Source organism: Schistocerca cancellata, chromosome 1 (assembly GCF_023864275.1).
Source record: "Schistocerca cancellata isolate TAMUIC-IGC-003103 chromosome 1, iqSchCanc2.1, whole genome shotgun sequence".
NCBI lineage: Eukaryota > Metazoa > Arthropoda > Insecta > Orthoptera > Acrididae > Schistocerca > Schistocerca cancellata.
The window spans coordinates 753,498,112-753,513,187 of record NC_064626.1 but is presented as its reverse complement, the minus strand read 5'-3'; the positions used below and the strand labels follow the sequence as shown (position 1 = coordinate 753,513,187).

General features: G+C 46.3%; 1 protein-coding gene and 1 non-coding gene across 10 annotated transcripts in view; both read right to left on the bottom strand.

The window, feature by feature from the left end:
- LOC126186151 (protein held out wings) overlaps nucleotides 1–15,076 on the bottom strand; it is a 419,545-nt gene that overhangs the window by 121,403 nt on the left and 283,066 nt on the right. The gene's annotated exons all lie outside the window — the stretch shown is intronic.
- On the bottom strand, nucleotides 7,035–7,109 carry Trnal-caa (transfer RNA leucine (anticodon CAA)). Its single transcript has one exon. It is a non-coding gene; the product is annotated as a tRNA-Leu (tRNA).

Sequence of the window (15,076 nt, the reverse complement as noted above, 5' to 3'; positions counted from 1 at the left end):
ATGTATGCTCCGCATACCGCCTTATGGTATGTGGTGCAAAGTACTTCTTTTACCACTCTACATACCAGCCCCCCCCTTCCCCCAAAATAAATAAATAAATAAATAAATCATGTGCCATTGATGAATGACGCGTAAGAAGAGCGAAGGTAGGTAAAGCTGCGTCTGACATACAATTTATTTAATATTGTCTTCGTGATCATTTTGTACGACGTACATGTGAGGAATTAATATGTTGCCCGACTCCCTTGGAATTTCATCATAAAACTTCTCCGTGATACGCAACCCCCTCTCGTACCGTACGTTGAATATCTCCGCAACGCTTTTGTGCCGAGTAAACTTCTCCAATGACGGAACTCGCCGCTCTCCGAGTGATCTCCCCTGTTTCTCTATTCTATTAAGAGGGGTAGGACGTCAAACGGGCCGACTTGGAGCAGATGAGGCACCACAGGACATTTTATTTTCTACTGTCTATACTTTTACGAATAAATTCATAAACCTTTGTCAGCATGACCAGGAAGGATTCAGGATTCACACTCATAGCAGTGGAAGTGCAAAAACATAACAAAATAAAATTTTTTTAGATATGAAATTTCATTTTTTCACTTACTGTTGGCTGCATTTGTTGCTATAGGTACATTTTTCTTCGCAAGTAAGAGAGATTCTTTGATGAATTTTGCACAGAATACAAACCATACTTACAGGTGTATGCAACTCTATAATTTTCCAAATCTCTTAAAAACTGTGGTAAAATTTGAGGTAATTAACTACAAAATTTGATTTTTTTCTAAACAAAGTTTAAAACGTAACATTTCATTCATTTTTTCATAAATTAAATAGATTCTAGAGTTTCAGACACCTGTAAGTATGGTTTGTATGCTGCGCAAAATTCATCGAACAGTATCTCTTACTTATGAAGGAAAGTGTATTTATAGCAACAAATGCAGCCAATAGTAATTGAAAATATGATGAAATTTCACATGTAAAAAAAAAATTATTTTGTTATGTTTTTGAACTTCAGCTGCTACAAGTGCGAATCCTGAATCCTTCCTGGTCATGCTGACATTGTTTTATGAATTTACTTGTAAAAGTATAGACAGTGGAAGTTAAAATGTCCTGTGGTGCCTCCCCTGCTCAAAGTCGGCCCGTGTGACGTCCTACTCCCCTTAATGCTGTTTGCTATGCGTCGGAGGTTGATGAAAAGTGCATAATAATCAGTCGAACGAGTGTTTTGTCAGCCACTTCGTTCGTGAATAAATTACGCAACCAATCTCAGTCTTGCTCTGGTTTTCCGATTACTTGTTTTACGTGCTCATTTCACTTAAGTTCGTTCCGGACGGTTACTTCTAGGTAATTACTACTTGGAGCGGTCTGTCGCTAGTGGTGTAATCTAACAGAAGTGGATACAACAAACTAATACGTTGTGGCGGCTAGCCAGGTGCAAAGCCCAAGTTGGCAGCACACCTGCTTGGCACTTCCTCCGCCGACCGCAGGCGCGCATCACTTCAGGAAGTGGCCCGCCATTTGGCGAACGGCCCCTGGACGGGCGCCATGTTTTCAGGTCGGTGAATAGGAGCGCCACTCCCATCTCTCGCCGTGCAGGAACTGGTCCGTTCGACGCCTGGTCCGCTCTGCACGCATTCCACACACACACACACACACACACACACACACACACACGGCTCCGCGGGCGGTCAGGCATGGACCGGCCTCTTGACATATGCGCCTCGTCCCCTTCGGCTCTCCTTTCACCTTTGAACGAGCGCTGCAAGACGTGTCCGAGGCGCCGGCAGAAGCGAAAACTGACGCCAGCCAGCCTGCAGACCATAAATTGGATGCGCAGCTGCGAGGCCACGCGAGACACGAACTCAGCTTCACCATTCGAGGGCGGGATTCACTTCGTGATAGCGAGGATTTCGTTGGCAAACTTTGCCGATTTTCGTTCAAGATCTCGTCTTGTGATCAGAAAACAGGCCTTAACCGCAAAAGGTTCTGTACTGGTGTCATTTTTATTTTTAACGTGAAATGTCTACGCTTGCGGAAAAGGGAGTACGGTCTTAAACGCTTATGTAACTCACGAGACTTCACTGGTACGCAGGACAGCCTCAGCTACCTTCCAGATAAACACAATGTGGATCAGTGATTCACAGAAATGCGTCGTGATGTTTCATTACGGGTGCATCAGTTTAGTTATGCCCAATATTACTCGTGGAGCAATATCTACTGGAAAAATAAGTTCAGCGATTTTCGTCAGAAGAAATCGTGTTTACAGAGCAATTTGATACTGAACTACATACTTGTTGAAACTTCCTGGCAGATTAAAACTGTGTGCCGGACCGAGACTCGAACTCAGGACCTTTGCCTTTCGCGGGCAAGTGCTCTACCATGTGAGCTAGCCAAACACGACTCACGCCCCATCCTCAGAGCTTTACTTCTGCCAGTACCTCGTCTCCTACCTTCAAAAATGGTTCAAGTGGCTCTGAGCACTATGGGACTTAAAATCTGAAGTCATCAGTCCCCTAGAACTTAGAACTACTTAAACCTAACTAACCTAAGGACATCAAACACATCCATACCCGAGGTAGGATTCGAACCCGCGACCGTAGCAGTCGCGCGGTTCCTGACTGAAGCGCCTAGAACCGCTCGGCCACCACAGCCGGCATCCTACCTTCCAAACTCTACAGAAGCTCTCCTGCTGTGAGGACGGGGCGTGAGTCGTGCTTGGGTAAGTCAGGTGGTAGAGCACTTGCCCGCGAAAGGCAAAGGTGCCGAGTTCGAGTCGGTCCGGGACACAGTTTTAATCTGCCAGGAAGTTTCATATCAGCGCACACTCCGCTGCAGAGTGAAAATCTCATTCTGCATACATACTTGTAATGTCCATGCACAAACAACTGGAGTGCACTAATTCGCGAGACAAGGTGGTCACGGATTTGCTCAGACTACTGAGATCTTCGTTCATAGATTAACGTTGAGAGCATAGACACTCTCTCAAGGCAAGGAATTGGAATGATGTTGCAATGTCGATCACAAAGGAATTACGACGTCGATAACTTACTCCACGACAGAGTCCTGCGGTAGTTACACTATTGGATCAAAAGTATCCGAACACCTAGCAGTGGGCGTTAATTTGCAATGTGTCCACCTTTCACCTTTGTGACAGCTTGAATTCTACTGGGGACAATTTCACTGAGGTGTCAATTTCTGGAGAGGGATGGCCGCCCATTCTTTCTCAAGAACCGAAATCAGAGAAGATGGTGATTCCAGAATGAGATTTACACTCTGCAGCGGAGTGTGCGCGGCTATGAAACTTCCTGGCAGATTAAGACTGTGTGCCGGGCCGAGACTCGAACTCATTCTGGAAACATCCCCCCAGGCTGTGGCTAAGCCATGTCTCCGCAATATCCTTTCTCTCAGGAGTGCTAGTTCTGCAAGGTTCGCAGGAGAGCTTCCGTAAAGTTTGGAAGGTGGGAGACGAGGTACTGACAGAAGTGAAGCTGTGACGACGCGGCGTGAGTCGTGCTTGGGTAGCTCAGATGCTAAAGCACTTGCCCGCGGAAAGCAAAGGTCCCAAGTTCGAGTCTCGGCGCGGCACACAGTTTTAATCTGCCAGGAAGTTTCAAGATGGTGATGCTGGACGTTGGGGTCTGGAGTGAAGTTCTCGTTCTAGCTCATATCTTTGGAATTCTACTGGGGTCAGGCCAGGACTCTGTGCAGACCTGTCCGTTTAAAAAATGTCACTGTCCACAAACCACTGCCTCACAGATGCTGCTTTCTGAAGGGTGTACTGTCATGTTGATACAATCATTATCTCCTAACTGTTCCTATAATGTAGGCCTACGCAGGAGACGACACTGTAAAATCTGTTACTGTTCTTCCACATTTAGCATTTTTAAGCGCAGTGAGGGAACCAAGAAAAACACTAGCTCTTCGTAGTTCACTATTGGCACTAGACGGCTGGTAATGTTCTCCGGGCGCTCGCCAAACCCAAATAGTTCCACTGGATTGCCAGAGGATGCAAACGTGATTCTCCACTCGTTTCTAGTCAGTCACTGTCCAGTGGTGTCACTCAAATGGCTCTGAGCACTATGGGACTTATCATCTGAAGTCATCAGTCCCCTAGACTTAGAAACTACTTAAACCTAACTAACCTAAGGACATCATACACATCCATGCTCGAGGCAGGATTCGAAACTGCGACCGTAGCGGTCGCGCGGTTCCAGACGGAAGCGCCTAGAACCGCTCGGCCACAGCGGCCGGCCGCTCTTTACACATCACCAAGCGTCGCTTAGCATTGACTACAGAAATCTGTCGCTTACGACGAACTGCTCGATCAATTGAATTCTTTTGAACACACTGTCCACAGTCACTGTGCTAGCTGGACTGTTGGTAGCACTTTGGAACTCAAGAGTGATTCCTTCCCACTGATTTCATGCGATTTTTTTTTTTTTTTTTTTTTTTTTTTACAACCAGCATCTGCAATACTACTCTACGGTCCCTATCCGTCGGTATATGAGATCTGCCTCTTCGTGGTTTAGCTTCGGTTGTTACTAGCCGTTTCCACTTCACAATCACGTCACTACTTCACAATCACGTCACTACTTCACAATCACGTCACTACTTCACAATCACGTCACTACTTCACAATCACGTCACTACTTCACAATCACGTCACTACTTCACAATCACGTCACTACTTCACAATCACGTCACTACTTCACAATCACGTCACTAACAGTCGACTTCGACAGCTTTGGAAGCGTTGAAATGTCTCTTATGTAACAGTTACTCAGATGACATCCAACGGCTAGTCCACGTTCCAAGTCTTTGTGACTCTCAACCAACCCATTCCGCTGTTACACTTCTACTGATTCCACAACAGTCCGCGCCACTTTTTGTTCTGGCAGGTCCTCCTCTCGTGACATCTAACGGCCAATTCCGCATTACAAAGGGATGTCCAGACACACTTGATAAGTTAAGGCCTCCATACACAGGTGAACTGGTCCGCCGACCACGTCCCTTGTTGTGTGGACGACGGGCTCGCGGTCGGGTCCACGGTCTGGATTCGTCAGTTTCATTGGCGAGCCTCTACCTGCTTCGCCGGAACAATACCTGCCAATCCACACTCCGTAGAGTCACGCCAAGCGATCGCTGGTGTCCAGACACAGTAAGACGTGTCTCCGCCATTTGGCGAGTGGGTCGGTGGACCAGTCGGCCTGTGAATGGGCGCCATGTTTAATATATTTGTTCGTCACACACTTCCTGGTCACAGCGACCGTGGCACTGTGTACGCATTTGAGGAAATAATGCCCTGAGTTGGCCTCACGGTTGCGCTTCCCGGAAGGGACGAGAAGTGCAGGTCGGTTAGCGAACTGTGGACGTAGAAGGAACGTGCCCAGAAGCGATTGGTGCGAGTGTCGACCGCCGCCCGTGCCGGCTGCCCGGCGCTATTAGCGGATGACAATGGGCGGCAGGTCGGCACTTTACGAGCGAACGCCCCAACCCACAAAAGGCCCGCCTGCCGTTTCACGAGCGCTCGCTGCTCGCGTCCGAGCGCGCTCTTTGTCACCCGCCGTGCACCACCTCGCGGCTGCCCGCCGCCGGCACGCGCAACGTCTGCCGTTGCGTACACCCGGGCCGTAAAAACACAGTGGAATGCTGCCATGTTTTACTGCTCTCGCGAACGGAACACTGGGTTCGTTGGTACGAGTCTCGAAATGAGAAGACTAAATGCTATCCAGGAAACAGGTTATAACAGGTAATTTGCCTTTCGCAAATGAAAGTGCAATAAATTTTTACACCAAGCTACGACAGAAACAAACGCACGAGTAAATGTCTTTCCAGAAAGCAGCTGTTAGTGGCTCTAGGATTTTTTGCACCAAATTATTGCAATAAATGAAAATGTTGTTAACAGAAAAGTTATAAAGAACATTAAACACTAAAACAACACAGCCACTTGGACGCCCAACTCACTTGTCAGAAAGGTCGAGCTATGGGGCCACCAATACTGTTACCTATATTTTGCAACGTTTCTTCAGGTAGCACAGCGCGTGCATCGTTGGGTATGTATATGATCAGTCGCAGTTCTCTTCCACAAGTAGAGCGGTACTACAGTGCATTAATGTTGTTGGTATTTAGTGTTGTTACTATGCCTGCTAGAGAATACACCACGACTGTTGATCATCATCATCATCATCTTCATCATTTAAGACTGATTATGCCTTTCAGCGTTCAGTCTGGAGCATAGCCCACTAATAAAATTCCTCCATGATCCCCTATTCAGTGCTAACATTGGTGCCTCTTCTGATGTTAAGCCTATTACTTCAAAATCATTCTTAACCGAGTCCAGGTACCTTCTCCTTGGTCTACCCCGACTCCTCCTACCCTCTACTGCTGAACCCATGAGTCTCTTGGGTAACCTTGCTTCTCCCATGCGTGTAACATGACCCCACCATCTAAGCCTGTTCGCCCTGACTGCTACATCTATAGAGTTCATTCCCAGTTTTTCTTTGATTTCCTCATTGTGGACACCCTCCTGCCATTGTTCCCATCTACTAGTACCTGCAATCATCCTAGCTACTTTCATATCCGTAACCTCAACCTTGTTGATAAGGTAACCTGAATCCACCCAGCTTTCGCTCCCATACAACAAAGTTGGTCGAAAGATTGAACGGTGCACAGATAACTTAGTCTTGGTACTGACTTCCTTCTTGCAGAAGGGCTGTTGATATTTTTTAAAAATACCAGGAATCCGATATGTCGATATTTTAAAAACGTTCATTATTTTCCCATGATGTATCGAAAAAGGTATTGATATATCGACAGAAAAAATCGATGTACCGACCAATAAAAATACAACTGCACATTGTGAATATACTGCCGGTTTTAGAGCTGTATATTTAAGTATTTATTTATTATTAGACATTCTGTACATCAACAAGCTAGCAGCCTGCTTATCCTCCTTGGAAATTTAAAGGAAAACTATGCACGTTCACGTTGGGCGATAACCACTTTGAAACTTCCTGCCAGATTAAAACTGTGTGCCGGACCGAGGCTCGAACTCGGGACCTTTGCCTTTTGCGGGCAAGTGCTCTACCAACTGAGCTACCCAAGCACGACCCACGCCTCGTCCTCACAGCTTTACTTCTGCCAATACCTCGTCTTCTGGTAGTTCGAGTCCCGAAGTTCGAGTCTCGGTCCGGCATACAGTTTTAATCTGCCAAGAAGTTTCATATCAGCGCACACTCCGCTGCAGAGTGAAAATCTCATCTGGAGATAACCACTTTGCTAGCAATGGTGAATGCATGTCAGTGGCGCAATAAAAGGTGTCCGATGGGAACTTCGTTCGGTTTAGTCACATATCGCATTTGTCCGGAACACTTCGACTCGACTTCCCTGTTTTTTCTTCCCCATTTCTGCAAACTCCAGCAACCTAGCAGCTGTAGTGTCAAAACTGCGTGGAGAAGTTAAAGGCTGCAGTTTCTGTTGGTAGCACCGCGAGCCGATTACGTCATCATTTCTCCTCACACGTATTCGTCCACCGCAAAGACCAATCTTATCATTTAGATTTTTCTTCATCAGTTTCAGCAACTGTTTCTGAAGAATGCCGATGTGAAGAACTAGCACACTAGTCGCGTTAATAAGTTTTGTTTTAACGCAATTGGTGTGCCATTTCTCCACATCTGAAATCTTGTTATTCCATTCACTCCGCCATCCCCCAGTGCCATCGGACTACCGTTTTGTGCCACAAGTACTTGCTTCAAACAAAGAGAAAGACTGCCCATGATGAAAGCTTAAAAAGTAGTAAGGGTCCTTCACACAGTGAAAGATGGTTCAAATGGCTCTCAGCACTATGGGATTTAACATCTATGGTCATCAGTCCCCTTGAACTTAGAACTACTTAAACCTAACTAACCTAAGGACAGCACACAACACCCAGCCATCACGAGGCAGTGAAAATCCCTGACCCCGCCGGGAATCGAACCCGGGAACCCGGGCGTGGGAAGCGAGAACGCTACCGCACGACCACGAGATGCGGGCTCACACAGTGAAAGTAAAATTATGCTCTACTACAATTTCAAAGGAACAGTTTCAAATATTAACCGAAAATTGCGAAAAAATTATAAAATAAAAATATCGGCATCCAATATTGCCATTTCTGTATCGATATATTGAGGGAAAATTTAGCGGATATATATCGATACCCTTAGGAAAAAATATCGATGTTTTATCGACAGCACTAGTATACACTGTGTCCCCGATCATGGGAAAAAGTCTGGTATAAATGGGCTCTAAAACGCATACCTTACGTGCTGTAACCACTTGTTCGTCTTCACTACTGCGAAACACATCTACTTACGTGCTCATAACTCTTAAGATATGCATTTTATAGTATGTTTATTGGAATTTTTTGCTTCCAATGATCATTCCTGTGACATCCCTGAATACGATCACTCCTCCTGCGACACATACACACGGGGCGGGGACAGCGTCAGATGTTGAATGAACGCCGAAGGACACACAGGTGGCGCGTACTCACGCGAGGCAGCGTTATCAGCACGTGACAGTTTGCAAGGGCCCTCAGTGTGGGTCCTCATTTTGCCGGCTGGTCGAATAATGCGATACCTAGATCTGTAGGCCACTCGGATGTGAAAGTGGCCCTATGTTGGACATCATGGGGAATGTGAGGGGATGCAACTCGTCTCCAAGGTCACGGTCGACCATGCGTGACTACCGCAAGAGAGTATCGCCGTATTTTACACCAAGCAGTTTGTAACCCTTCGCATCTAGACCAGCCATCCAGGAACAGGTAAGGGACTCGCCGGAACATTCTGTCACATCCAGTTTCTCTGGCCGGCGACCAGAAGCACCCGGACTGGGGAACTACCATCCCACGAGTAGGCTGCCTTTGACACCACAACACGAACGACAGCGTATGTATCGGTGCCGTGACTGAGAAGAAAAAACGGCTGATGAATGGCATACTATAGTACATCATTGTTAGAAGAAAGGGTTCCTCTGTTCAGATGCCGAGGACTTACATCCGTAAAACAGAGACACATTGTTGGACGGCATGGGAATTAAGAAATGCCGCTCAGTGTCGTCCATAATGGGGTTGTATTAGACAGAGTGCCATCCAGCAAAACATACCAGCGGCAAAAACCTGTGCACAGTATGGTACCGGTCTATTTCTCTTGCTTTTTGGTGTAATTCTGAATGCAATGGGTCCTGAAAAATATAACTGTGACTCCTGTCTGAAGAAGCGTTAGTTGTTTTACAGACATGCAGGAGTTCAGTTTACCGAGTACGGTTATGCTCTTCTTCATTTTTATCTTTATTTTAAAAGAAAACTGTTGTTATATTCCACAGTTAATTAAGCTGATGTTTCTGGTTCAAATGGCTCTGAGCACTATGGGACCTAACATCTATGGTCAGCAGTCCCCTAGAACTTAGAACTACTTAAACCTAACTAACCTAAGGACATCACACAACACCCAGTCATCACGAGGCAGAGAAAATCCCTGACCCCGCCGGGAATCGAACCCGGGAACCCGGGCGTGGGAAGCGAGAACGCTACCGCACGACCACGAGCTGCGGACTGATGTTTCTGCTATTTTCTTTTTGTGAACTATGTTGTTCAGTAGTTTGTTTAATAAACAATGTTCAATTCATGTAGTTTGTACTGGAAGACATGTGGAATTAAATATCTTATACCACTCCTTGCGCCGGTCATAGTTACCAGTTTTTTTTTCTAAACCGTGTAGCTGTATATTTATTGTTTTAAGATATGGTAAACACATGCGGCTAATGCTATACGAAAACTGGGACCTCTAGGTATTATGGAATAAATATGCCACAAAATGTGATATCAAGATTATGGCAACGATTCCAGCAGACAGGAAACGTCTCCAGGCGCTACGGTACGGACGTCCACGGAGTACTGCAGGTAGCCTTGTTCCGGACCTTACCGCAGCCACTGGAACAGTTGTCTCCAGACACACAGTCTACAGACGACTGAACGGACATGGATTATTCGCCCGGATACCTGCAAGGTCCATTCCACTGACCGCTGGTCACAGGAGAGCCCATAAAGCCAGGTGTCAAGAACACAGTACATGGTCATTGGAACAGTGGTCCCGGGTTATGTTCACGGACAAGTCCAGGTATAGTCTGAACAGTGATTCTTGCTGAATTTTCATCTGGCGTGAACCAGAAATCAGATACCAACCCCTTAATGTCTATGGTTCAAAATGGCTCTGAGCACTATGGGACTTAACATCTATGGTCATCAGTACCCTAGAACTTAGAACTACTTAAACCTAACTAACCTAAGGACATCACACAACACCCAGTCAACACGAGGCAGAGAAAATCACTGACCCCGCCGGCAATCGAACCCGGCCATGGGAAGCGAGAACGCTACCGCACGACCACGAGCTGCGGACTTAATGTCTATGAAAGGGTCCTGTATGGAGGTCGTGGTTTGATGGTGTGGGGTGGGATTATGATGGGTGCACGTACACCCCTGCATGTCTTTGACAGAGGAACTGTAAGAGGTCAGGTGTATCGGGACGTCATTTTGCACCAGTATGTTTGCCTTTTCAGGGGTGCAGTGGGTCCCACCTTCCTCCTGATCGATGATAACGCACGGCTCCACCGAGCTGCCATCGTGGAGGAGTACCTTGAAACAGATCAGGCGAATGGAGTGCCTGCCTGTTCTCCAGACCTAAACCCCATCGAGCACATCTGAGATGCTCTCGGTCGACGTATCGCTGCAAGTCCTCAAACCCCTAGGACACTTCAGGAGCTCCGACAGGCACTTGCGCAAGAATGGGAGGCTATACCCCAGCAGCTGCTCGACCACCTGATCCAGAGTATGCCAACCCGTTGTGCGCCCTGTGTACGTGTGCCATGTGATCATATCCCATATTGATGTCGGAGTACATGCGCAGGAAACAGTGGCGTTTTTAGCACATATGTTTCGGGACGGTTTTCTCAACTTATCACCAATACCGTGGACTTACAGATCTGTGTCGTATGTGTTCCATTTGTGCCTATGCTATTAGCGCCAGTTTTGTGTAGTGCCACGTTGCGTGGCACCACATTCTGCAATTATTCTTATTTTATGAGCACGAGTGTAGATGTAAGGATCGCTGGCTGCTTTTGAGCGCTCTGGCGTTTTATCTCCTAGATGGGACATGATCTTCACGAGTTGGCTTCGGCGGTACGCTCCACACTCCTAGCTTCCTCCACGAGCGTCTGCAGATCGCAGAGCGCCTCGCAGCCGGACCGCCCCGCGGCGCAAACAGAGCGCGGTGCTTGGGCCGGCTGCGGCAGGCCGGCAGACTGTTTACGCGGCAAACAATCCCGGAAGGCCCTAGAATAACCCCGGTAACGGCAAACACGCGCATTCCGCCCGCCGCGCTCCGCCGCTATTTTCGGAAGCCTCCGTTTCAAAGGTGACAGAGTGTGCCGCAGCAGAACGCGCAGAACACTGCGGCAACACGTGCCCTGCGACACCCGACACAACGGGATCTCGTGTACGGTCAGCAGAACTCTTTTTGTTTGCTTTCGTCTCCTCTCCTTCAAAATAAGGTCAAATTACGGTGAGAGTACTTCATAATGCAAGAAAACAGTTTCCATTCCTGATTTACCTCTCACTCCATCTGCGATTCATCTTTTAAGAAGCGCATTCAACTTTGGTGATTACATTTTTAATTCCGCGGGGGGTGGGGGAGAAGAGAGAATTTACTGTTGGGGCAGAATATTTTGTGTTGATCATTAGTAACATGTTCATATTACTGAATTGGATTTCAACCCAGATGCCTTCCGACTCAGTCGTCCGAGCATCCACCACCAATGGTGTCGGAGTACCTTAATTAAATTAACCCCCCCCCCCCCCCCAACGCTTTACGCACTTTTCCGTGATGAGCATAGAATGGTTCAAATGGCTCTGAGCACTATGGGACTTAACATCTGTGGTCATCAGTCCCCTAGAACTTAAAACTACTTAAACCTAACTAACCTAAGGACATCACACACATCCATGCCCGAGGCAGGATTCGAACCTGCGACCGTTGCAGTCGCGCGGTTCCGGACTGAGCGCCTAGAACCGCGAGACCACCGCGGCCGGCGTGAGCATAGAAGAGGGAATCTCTGTTGAGTTGCTAAGGACCAGCAGACTCGGATAGCAGCTAGTAAGTATAAACCAGTTAGTGTGGGGGGTTCGTTTTGCGATTCATTTGTCACGGCTGATCGTCACCTCTGCGTGTCACTTTCACGCAAATGCGTGCCCGGAGCGAAGTGTTTATTCCGTTTCTCTTGCTGTGAGAAGCTCGCCTGTGAGATAGTGTCGGAAGTTCCATGCGGCTTTTCGCGGATGATGCTGTAGTATACAGAGAAGTTGCAGCATTAGAAAATTGCAGCGAAATGCAGGAATATCTGCAGGGTATAGGTACTTGTTGCACGGAGTGGCAACTGACCCTTAACATAGACAAATGTAATGTATTGCGAATACATAGAAAGAAGGATCCTTTATTGTATGATTATATGATAGCGGAACAAACACTTGTAGCAGTTACTTCTGTAAAATATCTGGGAGTATGCGTGCGGAACGATGTGAAGTGGAATGATCATATAAAATCAGTTGTTGGTAAGGCGGGTGCCAGGCTGAGATTCATTGGGTGAGTCCTTAGAAAATGTAGTCCATCAACAAAGGAGGTGGCTTACAAAACACTCGTTCGACCTATACTTGAGTATTGCTCATCAGTGTGGGATCCGTACCGGGTCGGGTTGACAGAGCAGATAGAGAAGATCCAAAGAAGAGCGGCGCGTTTCATCACAGGGTTATTTGGTAAGCGTGATAGCGTTACGGAGATGTTTAACAAACTCAAGTGGCAGACTCTGCAAGAGAGGCGCTCTGCATCGCGGTGTAGCTTGCTGTCCAGGTTTCGAGAGAGTGCGTTTCTGGATGAGGTATCGAATATATTGCTTCCCACTACTTATACCTCCCGAGGAGATCACGAATGTAAAATTAGAGAGATTCGAGCGCGCACGGAGGCTTTCCGGCAGTCGTTCTTCCCGCGAACCATACGCAACTGGAACAGGAAAGGGAGGTAATGACAGTGGCACGTAAAGTGCCCTCCGCCACTCACCGTTGGGTGGCTTGCGGAGTATAAATGTAGATGTAGATGTATGAGAAGTTTGGGTGGCAGAGACAAGTAGGGCGCGAGCCAACCCCGATCCTACGAATTATCGTACGAAATGTCCGGCCTAGTGCTCTATTACTAATGCGAGTGAATGAAAACAAAGTCATTGAAACCGAAATGTCAGGGGATTCAATTTCGGGTGGCCGACGAAGTATTCCAGTCTGCATTTAATATAGCCTTTGCCTCTCAATAATGGACGGATTCACCAGGAACGGAGTTGGCTCTGAGCACTATGGGACTCAACTGCTGTGGTCCTAAGTCCCCTAGAACTTAGAACTACTTAAACCTAACTAACCTAAGGACAGCACACAACACCCAGCCATCACGAGGCAGAGAAAATCCCTGACCCCGCCGGGAATCGAACCCGGGAACCCGGGCGTGGGAAGCGAGAACGCTACCGCACGACCACGAGAAGCGGGCGACGGAGTTGGTTCAGAATCCAGATTAAACTGTAGATCCACTTTCCTCGGTGGGGTTCCTGGGGTAGGTTCGGTGCACCTAAGTCGCCGAAGTGGCGTCCATCTGAAAGATTTGCACCAGCATGTTGGGCCATACAGAATTATTATTTGAAATTATTATGTTCGAAGCTACGCTGAAGTACTACGAGCCACACTTATGGCATTTGACGATTTGGAGAAAAATTAACGACAGCTCTTTCCAGTGTTAAAATAATCAAGAGAGAAAATATAGCGAATGAAAAGTCATCTACGACCTCTACAGAAACCACAGTGCGGTGACTTGAGTCTAAGTATTTAAAAAAAAGGAGGCAGTAGCTGAGAAGGGAGTTAGACAGGATTGTAGCCTGTAGTGTAACTCATGTTAGTCTATCTGTACACTGAACAAATGGTAAACTAAACAAATAAGAAATCTGGAACTGTTGTTGAAAGATCGCAGAGAATAATTCCAATTTTTCCGATGAAAATTTGAACTATTTTATCACAAACGACAGTGGACTAGGAAGAGCATTTTATCGGTACTGACAGTCTCAGAAAAATAGCTTATAAAATGAACACAATAGCCAAATGGAATGTAGTCCAATTAAATCTGGCGATGCTTCAGTAATTAGGATAGGAAATGATACACTAAGAGTGTCAATAAGTTTTGCTTTGTGGTTGGCAAAATGAGAGGATGTAAATTTCAGTAGGGGAATATTAAAATTCCACACCAGAAAAAAAAAGAATTGTTAAGAAGAAATATAAATACGAATGTCAGGAAGTCTTTCGTGAAGGTATTTATACGGAAGTAAAATCTAGACGATAAGCATTTCACACAAGAAGAGAATAGAAGCCTCTGAAATGTGCGGCTAAAGGAGAATCCTGAAGATTAAATAGGCGATGGAATAACTAATACAGGGACTAAACTGATTACGGAGGAGAGAAATTTATGGCCCAATTTGATCAGAAGAAGGAATCTGGGGATAAGACACCATTCTGATGCACCAAAGAATCGTCAGTTTGGTTATCGAGGCGAACGTATGCGGTAAAAATCTTAGAGGGAGATCTAGGCTACAACATAGTAAGCGGGTTCCAACGACTGTAGGATGGAGCTGTTAGGCAAAGATGAGCATTATTATTTATTTAATTTATTTATTAATTTGGTAGTACGTTTTAGTTTTCGTTTTTAGTCTTTTTTGGTTTTCTTTGTTTCTTGTTTTTAACTACAACATTTTACAAAGATAATACTTTTAAAAATTACAATACTGTAAGGTTTAAATATAAAAAATTGTTATTCTAAGAAGAATATAAAAAGATGATATAGAGGAAAGATTTGTTAGTGCCATCACTGATTGTGACTGGCGGTGAATACTCGCCAGCACCTTACGCTTATTTACCGTTACATCTCGCCTTCCTCCTCCTCTTTGTCTTCCGTGTCAT